The sequence below is a fragment of the Atta cephalotes genome, assembly GCF_000143395.1.
Source record: "Atta cephalotes unplaced genomic scaffold scaffold00026, whole genome shotgun sequence".
Taxonomy (NCBI): Eukaryota; Metazoa; Arthropoda; class Insecta; order Hymenoptera; family Formicidae; genus Atta; species Atta cephalotes.
Window position 1 is genome coordinate 2000052 of NW_012130090.1, and position 15502 is coordinate 2015553.

Below are 15502 nucleotides of genomic sequence, written 5' to 3' on the forward strand. Positions count from 1 at the left end.
TTTAAAATAAGATGGTTTTAAACTAGTACCAATAAAAANAGTAAAAAAAATAATATATATATTATATATATATACAGACTTCTAGTGGATGTGTACTGATGGTCATTATCGCAATCTATCATTATATAGCTGACATTACGTTTCAGTTGATATAGCGCGTGTCATGAATATATGCTTAAAATAAAGAATGGGCCCCTCCATCGCCCATTCTTGTGAGAATATAACCATATTTTCTTTGTCTCTCCGATTTTAACACAACCTTTAATATTTATTTCGTTTGCAATAGAATGAATTTTTAATATTGTACGTATATACTTTTTTTTGTTTGTGAGAAGAAAAATCTTCATGTAACTCCTTATTCGAAATGCTTCCGAAAGAGAATCTAACTGGATGAGGGGAAAACAATATCCTAATTGTGTAGAATTCGATGAGTCTGCGTCCCTCCTATAAGGAAGACAGCGGACATCATCGCCTACCTGCTAAAAACTCCCTCTATTCAACATCTCCGCAAGACCACATTGGGCACATCTCGGAATTGCCTATCCGGTGGTTTCAGAGTACATCCAAGTCGTGGAGTATACGCTCTCATCTCCATCCGATATACTACTTAAAGCTAGAATTATATCCTATATTATATCAAATACTATCCTAAATATGTACATTATATATACATTTTTACACATGTTGTCAGACCCCAGATAGGCCCAAGTTAAAAGAACCCTTTACCTCTTCAGGACCTGACGCTCCCACTCGGTTCGCTCCTTCTTGCGCATGAAATCCGCGAGGGCCGTCCAACACGCAGCGAAGCAAATAACTGCCCTGATAATGGAGTTGTATATCAAGGACATCGAGCCTCAACCGCCAAAAAGTGACGTCCTCTTCGCGGCCTAAGCAAACCAACAGCGTATACATCGCCGTATCCGCAATCGCACGACAATGCGCACAAATCGGCAATGCGTTATGCTGTATCTCAAAAAAGTAAACCTCAAAGCATCCATGACCTATTATCTTAAAATCTGGGTTATGCAAATTGTATGAATATACTAAAAATAAAGAATGGACCCCTCCATCGCCCACGTTCTCGTAAGAACCACATTTTCGTCTTTCCGATTTTAATACGATCTTTGACATAGAGATTTGATATAAAGATGGAAGTTTTTTTAGTTGATTTCTTAAATCATTGTTTTCCAATCGTTGATTATTTTGGAAGCTCGCTGCCGTAAAGTATCCAACACTTTCACTCCAAGAAGGAAATGCTTTAATGGTTGCAGCGCAAAAATAAAAAATGCTTGGAAATAGTAGCGCATAAAACAGAGAATATTATTTTGCATAATCAGAGTATTTAATTTTGCAATCTTAAACGACTTAGGAGTGAATATGTTTGATCGCTCCAAGAAGGAAATGCTTTAAGGGTTGCAGATTATAATCCAGTTGTCAAAATAGCCTGAGAGGGGAATATGAACATACAATTTATCAGAAAAATCAGAGTTTTTAAAAAAATCGGAGAAATACAATATAGACTTTGCAATGATAGAATCCAATAAGTCCTTGGCATCGAAATTGTGGAACTTTGCGATGCATTCATTGAATAACAGAAATTGCGGTGCTTTAGAAGCTGCAGAGACACTGCTAGGGAATCCCTTGTATGGTACAGACAGTACCATTGTCAAATGGATTTGACGTTAATGATTATGAGAAACAGAAAAGTTAAAATATTTAATGAAATTAAAGCTCTCGATGAAAATTCTTCGAATATTTATTATCCGTCGCTCATCGATAATTATTATCCAAGCAGACCTGAGGAATTATTAAATTTGAGAAATTTGAGAAATTTGGAATAGAATCATTGAATTTGTATGATTTTGCCAGATTTTGAGAAATTACGACAGATACCAAGAAATGACGAAGTCAAACAACTCGTATCGGATTTATTTAAAAAAATAGTGTTATTTAATTAATCATTATCGATTTAATGTAAAAATTGAATCCGAAAAATACTTTTACTCGCTGCTTCTTTGATTTAAACCGTGGAGAGATTTGAATGAAATCAAAGATGCATACGAGATTTACACGGATGCCTTTAAGAATTCAGCGTCTGCTTTGACGAAGACGATGAAATATAACGAAAGAATTTGAAGAAATACAGTCAGCTTTTGAGCGCGTTGCTGAATTATCAAGAAGTGCGAAGATGATTTAAAAACAGCAGACAAATTCGATGAACTGGATTGCAATCCGATAGAAGCTGATGACGATGCGATGAAAGATCTGATAGATTTTGGTAAGATTGACGCCTCGATTGATTGATATTGCGATTGAACGAAGACTAGAAAAAAGTCTTCGATAGAGTATAGTGTCAAGTTTTACAAAATAAAAATCAGATTCTGTGACTGTAAATGGAGAGTGATACAGGAAAAAGTTTTCTTATTGAAACGATTAAACATTGGATCAGAATACATTTAAAAAAAGCAACTGTCATATCTGCTCCCATGGATATCGCGGCATTCAATATAGATGGCTTGATGATCCATAAAATATTTCTATCCATGAATCTACAGCAAAATATACGCACTTGTCAAATATAGTTTTGAAAATTTTTAAGAGATAAATTAAGACTGTCGAATTATTTAATCGATGAAGTAGTGCATGATTTCGAATGTGATATTTATGTTATCATTCTATGATTCGATGTGAAATCTTTGATGCGACAGATACAGATGATGGTTTCTTTGACAGAAAACACATTTTTTAGAGACTTGTTGCAGTTTCCCCCTATAAAAGAACAATCTCCGTTCATGAAAATGTCTCGATCAGAAATTCACAAGTATTTAGATACTATGGTGGATCTGATTTGTGGAGATTGTTCAATTATGACAAACTCTTGATTAATATGCGACAAAGATGCGACAACACATATCATGACATACTTTCTAGAATACGAAGTTTGGTAACGGATTCTGATATCAATATTCTTCAATCGAGAAAAATCCATTTCAAAGAAAGTAGTTGCGACGAAAGATTAAATGAACTTTGCATTTATATGAATCAATTATCGGTTGATACAATATGTTTATTACCTATATGTTATTTGTGCAAGGTTTTAAATGGCAATGCTTGATAAAATTAATGGTGAATTAATGATAATAAAATTAATGATGAAATTGTACTGATAGCAGAAGATGATGTCGATTGTACTCCAGCAATGAAAAAAAGAGTGCACAAAATTTTGGAAGACAAAGAAGACAAAGTTTCGTAGAGAGGCATTGAAAGAATAATAGCGACTAAAATTAGCGCCAAAGTGATGATTCGACGAAACATTGATGTAACTTTGAGACTTGTCAATAGAACGATAGGCAATGTAATTGCAATTAATCGCTTTGTTGACGGAAATATTGTATTAATTCCATTAAAATAGTTATTTCAGATAACAAAGAAATTACAATAACGAAAGTAGATATTAAATTCGAAGTATTATATTTCACAAAATGATGGTACATCGGGAATTTCCATTTTGTCTCTGAAATAACTATACAGAAAAATCAAGGAATTACGTATAAAAATGATGGATCTAGGAACGAGTGTGTTCAATGATGATCAAGCTTATGTAGTCACACGTGAGTACACTGGAAGGCCTACATTTGATAAATTTTAATCCGGCATCCGTTTGTAAATTCGGGAGCCATTGTAGAATATAATCGACTGATTAGTATGTTCAAAGCTTAGCTATCACAAATCCATTTTTCCGAGAAAAAGGCTGAAAATTCATGACTGTCGATGGGCTATATCTAATATCATTGAAGTACAGAATTATGGTTGCGAAGAACCAGAAAGTATGGTATATAATATAGTTATATGGAAAATATACGGTCTCTACAATGACGATCATGCTTCGTGTTACGCTAATGTAATATTGCAATGTGCGTTTCATTGTATACGTATCAGGCAACAAATACTGAAAAATAAAGTATCGAATGCATTGACTGATGGGCATATGCTGAGCGTAAGTTGCAATATTCTAGCGGTAAGAAGATCTGTCGGAAAACGTTTCGAAGGAACAACAAGATGTTTCGGAATTTTTCACAGCTCTAATGTTAATGTATTTCGAAATTAATGATGTATTAGAACTCGAATTAAAGCACATCTTATTCAAATGCCAAACGTAATTACAATGTAACTACATTGGAAAAGAGTTTACTAATATTACCTATACAATCGACATTAAAAAGGAAAAAAGATGTCACTCTGCAAACTTTAATTGATTTAGAATTTTCGAAACGATGAGAAACGATAAATGACAATATAATGAATGTAAAGGTACCGTTCTGAAAAAGAAAACCGTAATCGAATTGACTTTATCCGTCTTGTACAGCTCAATTTATACACTTTTCTAAAAAAATTATCGACAATCGGATTAATGCCGTACCGACGAGTACCGTCACGATTAATAAAAAAAAGTACAAGATAATAAGCGCTATATTTCATGAGGGCGAAGAAATGAATCGTGATCACTACATGTGTATGTGCAAAATCAGCAGACAAAATCAGAATGATGTTACTCTAATGATTTACAAGTTATCAATTAGAAAGAGACCCAAAGGAACACAAGGAACATATATGTTTCTTCGAGCAGATTAAGTGTGAAAATAACTTTTACATATGATACTTTTTTGGAATAGAACAGAATTCTTCTAATATGTTTACGTGACCTTAATAAACTATTAAGGTTTACAATTAAATTTTATTTTAAGAATATTGAAACAATTAATCGTCTGTTTTGGTGCTGTATAAAGGCTGCCGTAAGCGCTGAAATAAAGCAGTCGGTTGTTCCGGCGCCATACAGACGCTGCCATAAACGCTGCATTAAAACATCGACTGCTCTAGCACTGTATAAGGGTTGCATAAGCGGAAATAATACATCGGCTGCTCTGACGCTGTATGTAAGCTACCGTAAGCGTTTTAAAACGAATAAAATTCTGGCTTGCTCTATTACTATGAATATATAGGTATCGATATATTACTATGAATAACAAAAATTTTTTATCGTAGTAAACCGAAGAACATGATAGAGTATTCATATATTTCAGAGTATTATTAAGAAATAAATTTCTATGTCAAAGATCGTGTTAAAATCGGAGAAACGAAGAAAATGGTTCTCAGAATGGGCGACGGAAGCGACGGAGGCGTCCATTCTTTATTTTTAGTATATTCATACAATTCGCATAACCTAGATTTTAAGATAATAGGTTATGAGGCTTTGAGACTTTTTTGAGATACAGCATAACGCGTTGCCGATTTGTACATTGTCGTGCGAATACGGCATACGCTGTTGTTTTGCCCTTGGGCCATCACTTTTTGAGCGGTTGAGGCTCGATGTCCTTGACATACGGCTCTATTGTCAGAGCGACTATTTGCTTCGCTGAATGTTGAACGGATTTCATGTGCAAGAAGGAGTGGGCCGAGTGGGAGCATCAGGTCTTGAAGAGGCAAAGGGGTCTTTTAACTTGGGCCTGTCTTATATCTGACGACATGTGTAAAAATGTATATATAATGTACATATTTAGGATAGTATTTGATATAATATAGGATACAATTCTAGCTTTAAGTAGTATATCAGACCATAGAGGTGAGAGCATATACTCCACAATTTGGGTGTACCCTGAAGCCGCCGGGTAGGCAGTTCCGAAGTGTGTCCAATGTGTCTTGCGGAGGTGCTGAATAGGGAGAGTTTTTTAGCAAATAGGCAATGTCCGCTGTCCTTCCTTATAGGACGCAAACTCATCGAATAATGCACAATCAGGAGATCGGCTGGGTGTCTTCCCCTTATCCGGTTCTCCTTCGGAAGCATCCCGAATGAGAGGCTATATGAAGATTTTTCTCTTCCTTGCAAACAAAAAAAACTATATTCATACAATATTAAAAATTCATTCTATTGCAATCAAAATAAATATTAAAGATTATATTAAAATCGGAGAGACAAAGAAAATATGGTTGCGTCTTCCTTACGAGAATGGGCGATGGAGAGGTCCATTCTTTATTATAAGTATATTCATATTAAGAATTCATTCTGTTACAATTGAAATAAATATGTAATGTATAGTCAATATTTATTATAATTATAAGTTACATATACACTATTAAATATAATATATATGCATATGATATATATTTATATGTATATATTGTATGTATTCAATTTTTTCTACTATTTTTCTAATTTGCATAAATTGTAGCTTATATATTATAGAAGATTACGTGACAAGAATCGAAAATATATACATTTGTGATACTTGGATTACTAGAAAGTTGCCCCGTATATCTATACTCTGAAAAGCAGGTGATATGTTCCTAAAAATTTATTAAAAGGTCAGATCATCTTCAAAAACAGATCTTCAAAAATATAAACCTTTCAAAATTTAAATATATCTAACAGTATATATTACCATGAAAAATAACTGATATATTATTCAAGGTCCCTGTTCAAAGTATACATATATAAAGCGTATTCTCAAAAATGTAAACCTTTAAAAACTTAAACGATTATCTAATAATATATTATCATGACAAGTAATAGATATTAGTGAAAAACGTAAAAAAGCCTATCAAAGCCGTCAGCTGTTCGGATGCACAGAAAATTCTTTATTTTCATGTGAATGTACAATAATAAACCGAATAAGATATATACGTTTCAACTCATAAATTCGGGTCCTTATCAATATATAATATAAATCGAAGTTACATAATTAATGCAAATTCCAAATTGATGATTACCGACAATTTAGTTCGTTCTTCTTTATCCAACTGCCAAATTAACTATGTAATGAATAGCCCAATGATCAAAAATATTAACTTATATAACAATATTATAAAAACTTACATAAAGTAAAAACGAAGTCATACACATTGCGTCACTCGGTAGAATTACATCGCTCATCAAATGTCAGATTTACTGTGTAATTATTTAAAAGAAACATGAAAACGAAAAAATTAGAGAATTATTAAAATCATTTGTCTTTTTATTATATCACCTTACATGTTTTCTCGCGACTCGACATAAAGGTCTTGTGGTGTCGACAGTCAAAGATACAATAAGAATCAAAATAATAAAGTCAAGTAATTATTGGAATAAAATAACATTTAAAAAATGATAAAAATAAAAATAAGAACAAAAGAGGGTAAAATCAACACTTTCACAAATCCATGTATGTAGTGGGTCCAAAAAATACGTATTATTCTGTAAATTTAAAATTTAACTTTGTTTCTATTGCTTTATATGGATCGCTTCCGAAATTAATCTTTTATTAAGTATCTTTTCCTCATCTTATAAATATCTTGATATTTTCCCAAACAAAATTATGTTGATAGCTGATTCTGTGTTATTATGAATGCTATGTAGTGTTCCAATTTATGTGATTTCTATTTATGTGAGTTCACTTATGCGTGTTCAAACATCTGTTTGGCCCACATATGATCACAATCACCTCGACAATCAATTTTATACACAACGTCTATGAGATAGCTTAGGATGAACGTCTTTGTGATCTCTGATGAACTCCCTAATATTATTAATATATATAATTATAATCTCTTTATATGCCATGTATATTAAGGAACCTTTTTAAAAAATTTTTTATCTTTTCTGATAAAAGTGATATAATGATGATTGTGAAAAACTTGTTCATTTTTTTCTTCATTATTGTTATCTTGTCCGTAGGTATGTTCCCCTGCTCATTCCATTATTTAAATTTTTTTGACAATCTATTTTTTTATTTCAGAGAGAGTTTCAATGAATATTCATTGTTTAAAAGAAAGAATTTTAATAATTAATTTAAAATTCTCTTGATGGTAAATAGGATGGGATAAAGGAAGAACTGTATTAATTAAACCAATTTTTCGCACTTTTTGGCATAAAGTAATAGATATATTGTCAAAGATACCAGTATATGTATGTTCAAAGTGAACATACATATAAAGTGTATCCTCAAAAATTTCAAAATTCTTTTAAAAGTTTAAATGATTATCTAACGATATATATTACTATGACAAATAATTGATATATTATTGATATGGCCAATTCAAAGTGAACGTACATAAAGTATATACGTGGGTCGTTTGATAAGTTTGGTAAATTTCTATGAAATGGCGCTACAATCCATTTGATGACGCGACATCTCGAAAGATCCACTCTTCGAACCTCTTCAGGCCAAATTTCAGCCAGAAAGGACGCATAGTTCACGTTTGGTAGTCATTTGAAGTAGGCTGTCTCAAAGTCTGCAAAATACTCATTGACGGCGATAATGACTTCCTCATTTGATGAAAATTTCTTCCCACCGAGCCAAGTTTTTAAGTTTGGGAACAGAAAGAAATTACACGGGGTCAAATCCGGAGAATGGGGTAGATGAGGAATCAATTCATAGCCCAATTCCAAAATAGTTTTGTTGCCAAATAGTTTTGTCATTGCAACGGTCGACTTGTGGGCGCGTTGTCTTGATTGAAGAGCACTTTTTTGCGCGCCAATCTCACTTCAAATGACTGAGAGTGGATTTCGAAATGACACATCATCAACTGGATTGTAGCGCCATTTCATGGAAATTTACCAAACTTATCAAACGATTATCAAAATTTAATATATTATCATGAAAAGTAACTTATATGTTCACATAAAATGAGGCTCGAAAGAATCTATCAGTTAAAAATGTAAAAAAACCCATCAGAGCCTACATCAGCTGTTCAGATGCACAGAAAATTCATTATTTTCAAAATGTAAATATAACAAAACGAATATAATATACGTTTCAATCCTTCAATTCGGATCTTTAACATAACATATAAATTAAAATTACGTAAATGACACAAATTCCAAGTTGATGATTTCCAACAATTTAGTTCGTTCTTCTTTATCCAACTGCCAAATTAATTAATGAATAGCCCAATGAATCTCAAAATTATTAACTTATACAATAATAATATAAAAACTTACATAAAGTAAAAGTTATGATAATATATTATATTAAATTTTGATAATTTATACACTTTATGTTTGAACTGGCATCTTCAATAATATATCAGTTACTTATCACAGTAATATATATTGTTAGATAATCATTTAAATTTTTAAAAGTTTAAAGTTTTTGAAGATACACTTAATGTATGTTCACTTTGAACTGGCATTTTTAATACAATAATATATCAGTTATCATGATAATAATGTTATTACAATAGATAATCATTTAATATTTAAATTTATGTATATTCACTTTGAACTGGCATTTTTAATAATACATCAATTACTTATTATAGTAATATATTACCGTAATCATTTAAATTTTTAAAGATTTATATTTTTGAGAATACGCTTTATGTATGTTCATTTTAAACTGGGACCTTGAATAATATATCAGTTACTTTTTATGGTAATGTATATTATTAGATAATATATTATCAGATAATTGTTTACATTTTTAAAGATTTATATTTTTGAGAATACGCCTTACTTTGTTTACTTTGTTTACTTTGTTTACTTTGAACAAGGACCTTGAATAATATATCAGTTACTTTTCATGGTAATATATATTGATTAGATAATCATTTAAATTTTGAAAGGTTTACATTTTTGAAGATTTGTTTTTGAATACTCAATTTGCGTCACGTCCAGATATCGCACCAAATTCCTTCGTCGGTCGAAGATTGCCGAAACTGTCAAACAAACAGATCTTCCCGCTTCGCGCTACCCAATGAGTACCTAGTCCCTCAACATTATCTAAATTTATGATACTGCTTTCATTTCGATATACTCCCCCTGTTGGTAAAGTATTAGGTGTACAACTTTGCTTCCGCCGTTTTTTTTCCGAAATTCGAGACTTTATTGTAAAAAACTGATTATACATTTATGATTCAAAGTATTGTCCATCGCTAGCCACTACTTTCTCCCATCTTTCGGGTAGCGTACGAATCCCGCGTCGAAAAAACTGTCATCTCTTGAGGCTATCCACGAATCGATGCAATTTTTTACTTCTTCATAAGACCGGAAGTGCTGGTCAGCCAGGCCGTGTGTCATTGATCGAAACAAGTGATAGTCAGAGGGAGCAACGTCTGGAGAATACGGCGGGTGAGATAGGACTTCCCATTTCAACATTTCCAAGTATGTCTTGATCACTTTCGCAACATAGGGTCGAGCATTGTCATGCTGCAAAATCACTTTATCGTGTCTCTCGTTGTATTGCGGCCGTTTGTCTTTCAATGCTCGGCTCAAACGCATCAATTGCGTTCGATACCGATCGCCTGTGATTGTTTCAGTCGGTTTTAAAAGTTCATAATACACTACGCCGAGCTGGTCCCACCAAATACAGAGCATGACCTTGGACGTCAAAATCACCGTTCTTGAAGCGTTGAAACCACTCACGACACGTTCTTTCACTAATAGCGGCCTCACCATAAGTATTTGAGAGCATTCGATGAGCCTCAGCCGCAGATTTCTTCATATTGAAGCAAAAAATTAAAACCTCCCGCAAATGACGAGAATTTGGCTCGTAAACTGACATTTTCAATCGAGAATAACTTTATGATGCAGACACAAATCAACTAATGTTTCTATGGGGTTATGTTGACAGATGCCCAAGTTTATTGTATGACGTCTATGATCTATTTATTTCGACCACCACTTATCGCTAAAGCCATCTATAGGAAAATGGCGGAAGCAAAGTTGTACACCTAATAGTACGCATAAAAATACCTATAAAATAAATGCGAATACGTTTGGAATACGCATACGTTTTGCCAGTTGTTGCAATTCTGCGTTGATAGTTGGCCCTTTTTTATCGTTTCTTTGATTTTTTTTATTTTTCTTAATTTTTTTTGTTGAGGTCCCTCGTCCACACTTGTACGGAGCGAGATAAACTCCATGATCTTCCATGATACGATTATGACGTTTCAGTTCTTCCAATTGACGCTGCGCGGCTTTATTGTCATTTATAGCTTTTGTGATTCCTGCCGCGCCGCCAATCAGCGAACCGACGACTCCCAGCGGTAGAATAGGTAAGAAACTGCCGCGTTTTGCCACCGAGAGTATTCGCTTTTTCATTGATTTCTTTTTCTTTGTTTTCAAATCGATACTGATTTTCGTTTTGGTTATCATAGCCGCCCAAATAGCAATTCTTTTTCCGAGAGTCGAATCTGTCGCAGTAATTTCCATGCTTTCTCCAAGACCGAGTCCAACGGATTAAACCTCGATCGCCTTTAGTCAATCGCTTTTCTAAATGCGTTCCCGGACCGCAAAATTGATATCCGGAGATATGTAATTCGAATAGAAGTGTGTTTATCGCGTGATTTAAAAAGCCTTTCGTTGTAATTGACATTTGCAACATTTTTTTATAAACGATGCTGGATCATCGATATGCAATCGATGATAAGGCAAATTATAATGTTTCAAGCACCGATATTGCTAAACTTCTGAATCAGCTTTTGTCATCAGGTAATCTGTCCCACAGTGATTGATCTAATTCTTAAACTTTCGTAACAAAATAATTTTCGATATATGTATAACGCATGATTTATAATAGTAAGTTATTAAAATTTAAAAATCCATTTTACGATGAACAATCTTTGAATCAGAATTGTTAGATAATGTTAACTCTTTTTATTAAAAAAATGTCAAACGTCACTATTTTTGACATTAAATCTCAATTATTTCGAAAACCTATGACGTGATATCGTGATAGTGAAATTTAATTCGCGATCATTTCGGCATTCAAAAATTTCTAAGAAGTACCTCGGTTGATTTAAAATAACTAAAGAAAATCTTTTTATTGTAGTAAACTAGTATTAATTATTATTATTATTATTATTATTATTATTATTAATTAAGAAAATAATCAAAAAATTAATCAACTAAATAATGAAGAAATATTTGACACTGATTATTGATAAATGAAATAATTGAAAAATTTTTAGGTTTGATTACCGATTACTGAAGTAATTAAAATTATTTACATTTTGATTACTGATTGCTCAACAAAAAGATTTTATTTTCTGATTACTGAAGTAATTAAAAAATCATGTTCTTGATTGCTTGATTAATCGAATAATTAAATTTACTTTTCCTTTTTGATTATTGATTAATCGAATAATTGAAAAATTTTCAAATTTGATTAATGATTATCTAAGTAATCGTTAATCAAAGCTAAATATGCTGATCCCTGTTTACTATAAATTCTCATCAGAGGTACAGCCTCTACGATCAGTCAGTTTGTTGTCGAATATGTCAGTTCATCTATCAGAATCAGTTTTTGAAAAAATGGCAAATATTCTTAATATGATTCAGTGCGCAAGTGAAATGAATGTGTAAGTATATTTACTAATGCAAAAAAGAGATGAGATCTTATTTGAGCGACTAAGGACTTTTAAAAGGACAGGTTGAAGTATCTGATACTTTCAAAATTAATTTGAACATCGGCGATAATAATTTACTGTTGAGACAAATATAAATATTTTATCCTTAATCCAATAATTAGTAGTGTAAACTATTATTATTATTATTATTATTAATCCTTAACGCTCACACTAGAGTCTGTGGGACTGTCCCACGAAAGTTTGGTCCAATATTTTTCAGTGATTTTTTGCTAAGTTTGGATTAAAATTTAAAATAACATAAAAATTATTTACATTTTGCTCTACTCAAACCATTCAAAAGTTTGGGCGTAACATCATCTTAACTCAAGTGATCGTTATGATATTTTACTGATGTGTGATTTTTAAGGGTTAATTCAGGGTTGGCAACGTTATAAAAATAACTCGTTACCGTTCTTTTTCTAAAAAATAATCGTTTCTGTTACTCATTATTGATTTGCAAAAGTAACTCGTTATTGTTCGTCATTTCTCAAAATAAAAGTCGTTATTTCTTCGTTATTTTTTCTTGATATTAATAAAATATTATATATAGATTTTTGCAGTAAATGTAAAAAAGATATCAAAATTCTACTTTTTAATAGAAGAATAGAGCTCAAAAAATATATGCCTATATATAGTAAATATTATGCATTCTTTTCATGAATGAAATAGATGCTGTCACATATGGTAATATATACTGCATTTTTTGTAATTTTTGTACTTAACTCTCAGTACTCACAAGAGGTTAGCGTAACCCCCCGATTTTCATAGTTCAAATGTTTTTTTTCGATTCCTTTTCACTTATTGCAAAATATCTTTTGTGCTACGACATTTTAGACTTTCTAACTCAAAAATTCTTTTTTTTTCTTCAAACGATAGATTAAAAAAAAATTAAATCGTTGCACTGTTACAATCTGAGATACAAGCAAAAGAAAATGCTAGATTACAAATACCCGGATGTGGGTAAATAGAGACTTTTTTTAGATGTGGTACTGAGGATTAAATGAATTTATTTTTCGTATTACTTTTAATAAAATATATTTAATAAGATATTTTATCCATTTAACTCTTAATATATACAATTTTCTTTTACTATGCATGATGGATCGTTTGTGTCTGGGTTAATTTCCATAATTTTTGCAAATATATAAAAATTATGAATAGATTCTTCTATATATTTTAATATCTTTAGAAAACATTTATGAAGTTGTATATTTAAAAAGAAGGAAAGAATAGAAAGAATTATTTAATCAGGTGTAATATTTCGAAAAAAAGAAACAAGACGACTCGAATGATTTATCATGAATATTTTAAGGATAAAATTATATATTAATAGTATTGTAAATAAAGTATTGTTTGTAATCTGCATTATATACATATATTTAATTTGTGAGATATGACAGAAAGATTTTATTTTAAGAAATTAAATATAATATTATAAAGATTATAATCTTATTTCTTTATTATTATAATCATATAATCTTTTTTCCACAAGGATGTTTATTGGCACAGAATCAGAATCTCACGTGATCTCACTATACATAGAAAGTCTATACGTGAACTATGAATACAATGAAAAAAAGGCGTCATGATCGCGTGATTTAGACAGTCAATTAGACCGTTAATGTTTCGTCTCTGTTTTCTAGAGCTATAGTTACAACTAAACTTTTACATAGTTAAAAATAAAGTAACGATAAAAGTAACTAGTAAAATCGTTACCATTACTCCAAAAATGTAATTGCGTTACCATGAACGTTACTCGGAAGAAAATGTAACGTCGTTATCCATTCGTTACCAAAAAAAGTAACTTGTAACGGTAATGATGTTACAAATAATGCATTACTTGTTAACCCTGGGTTAAATTGTATGATGATACATTTGGACTAGATAAGAAAATATTGATATCGAAAATGATATATAATTTTAATTGATAAATATTGATATAAATATTGATGCCTTAATAAAAATAAATGATAAAATTTTCTCGCCCTCGTCAATATTTTCGATTTTTCTCGATATTTGCGAAGTTATCAAAAAGTATATCTCTATTATTCGCACTATTAATTTCATATTTTATTCCAGGCATGGTACTGCAACGTCATCACGCAATTAAGTGAGGTGTTCGCTGTATTAATTGAGATCCGATAAATGGAGGAAGAATAATAAGATATGAAGAAGATTGGGAAGAAAAAGGAGAATTTCTGCGTTTGACTCAAACTATGACATCGTTTTTATGAAGCGGAGAGCATAGATAAATAAATATATGTTTAACGTATATTATTTTTCATATATTTTATTTTTCATTTTACTTTTCCTTTCTGCGATTGCATTAGATTACATCGCGCGCAATCGTATCGCGTTGCAGACAGCATTATCGCGCTCTTACTAAGCGTTCGACTCTGCGATAGATTAAAACCTCTACAAGTTAGTTGTGGAAAGAATTCGTACCAGAGAGAGGAGACGAAGCTGCAAAGAAAAATAGAAAGACGATAAGTATAAATAGTATATACATATTCTATAAATAAATGTATAAAATAAAATTTACTCTGACTTCATATTATTTTTTTTCCTCCTTTCTATCCTTCTTCGCGATATTGTATTAGATTGCATCATCGCGCGTGACACCATGTGTTCATATTAGACGGTACCATCACGCTCTTTAAAATATAATAATTAAATATAAATAAGTAAAATAAAAATCTTTGCATGCGAGAATAAGTAATCATAAAAAGGAGTCGCATTGAATAAACACAAAAGAGAAAATTACATATAAGAGAAAAAAAGATGTATACATGTATAGTGTATAGTGGGGATCACGCCGTCGGCGGCAGATCATACCTGGCGGCAGACCATGCCACTGACTCCACGTGACGTCATCCCGACGGACTGCGATGCAGATTCCGCAACGCAATTTTCCGCTCCGCGCCGTGACATCATCTCCCTCGCTCAGTCATCCCCTGTGATGATCCCCTTCCCCTCTCCGCGGATCTCTCCGCGCCGCGGGATCTCCTCCCCCCTTCGGAAGACCTGAGTTAGAATCAACCTACTTTTACTACTCTTATCTTATAATCGCTATATGACTTCATTATTTATAATTTTATTTTCCCACCTCTTTTCCTTCTTT

The 15502-nt window shown here is 32.0% G+C and overlaps 1 protein-coding gene across 1 annotated transcript in view; it reads right to left on the minus strand.

Moving 5' to 3' along the window:
* Nucleotides 1-15502, minus strand: part of LOC105620446 (coiled-coil domain-containing protein 39) — a 121200-nt gene that overhangs the window by 78305 nt on the left and 27393 nt on the right. The window lies entirely within an intron of this gene.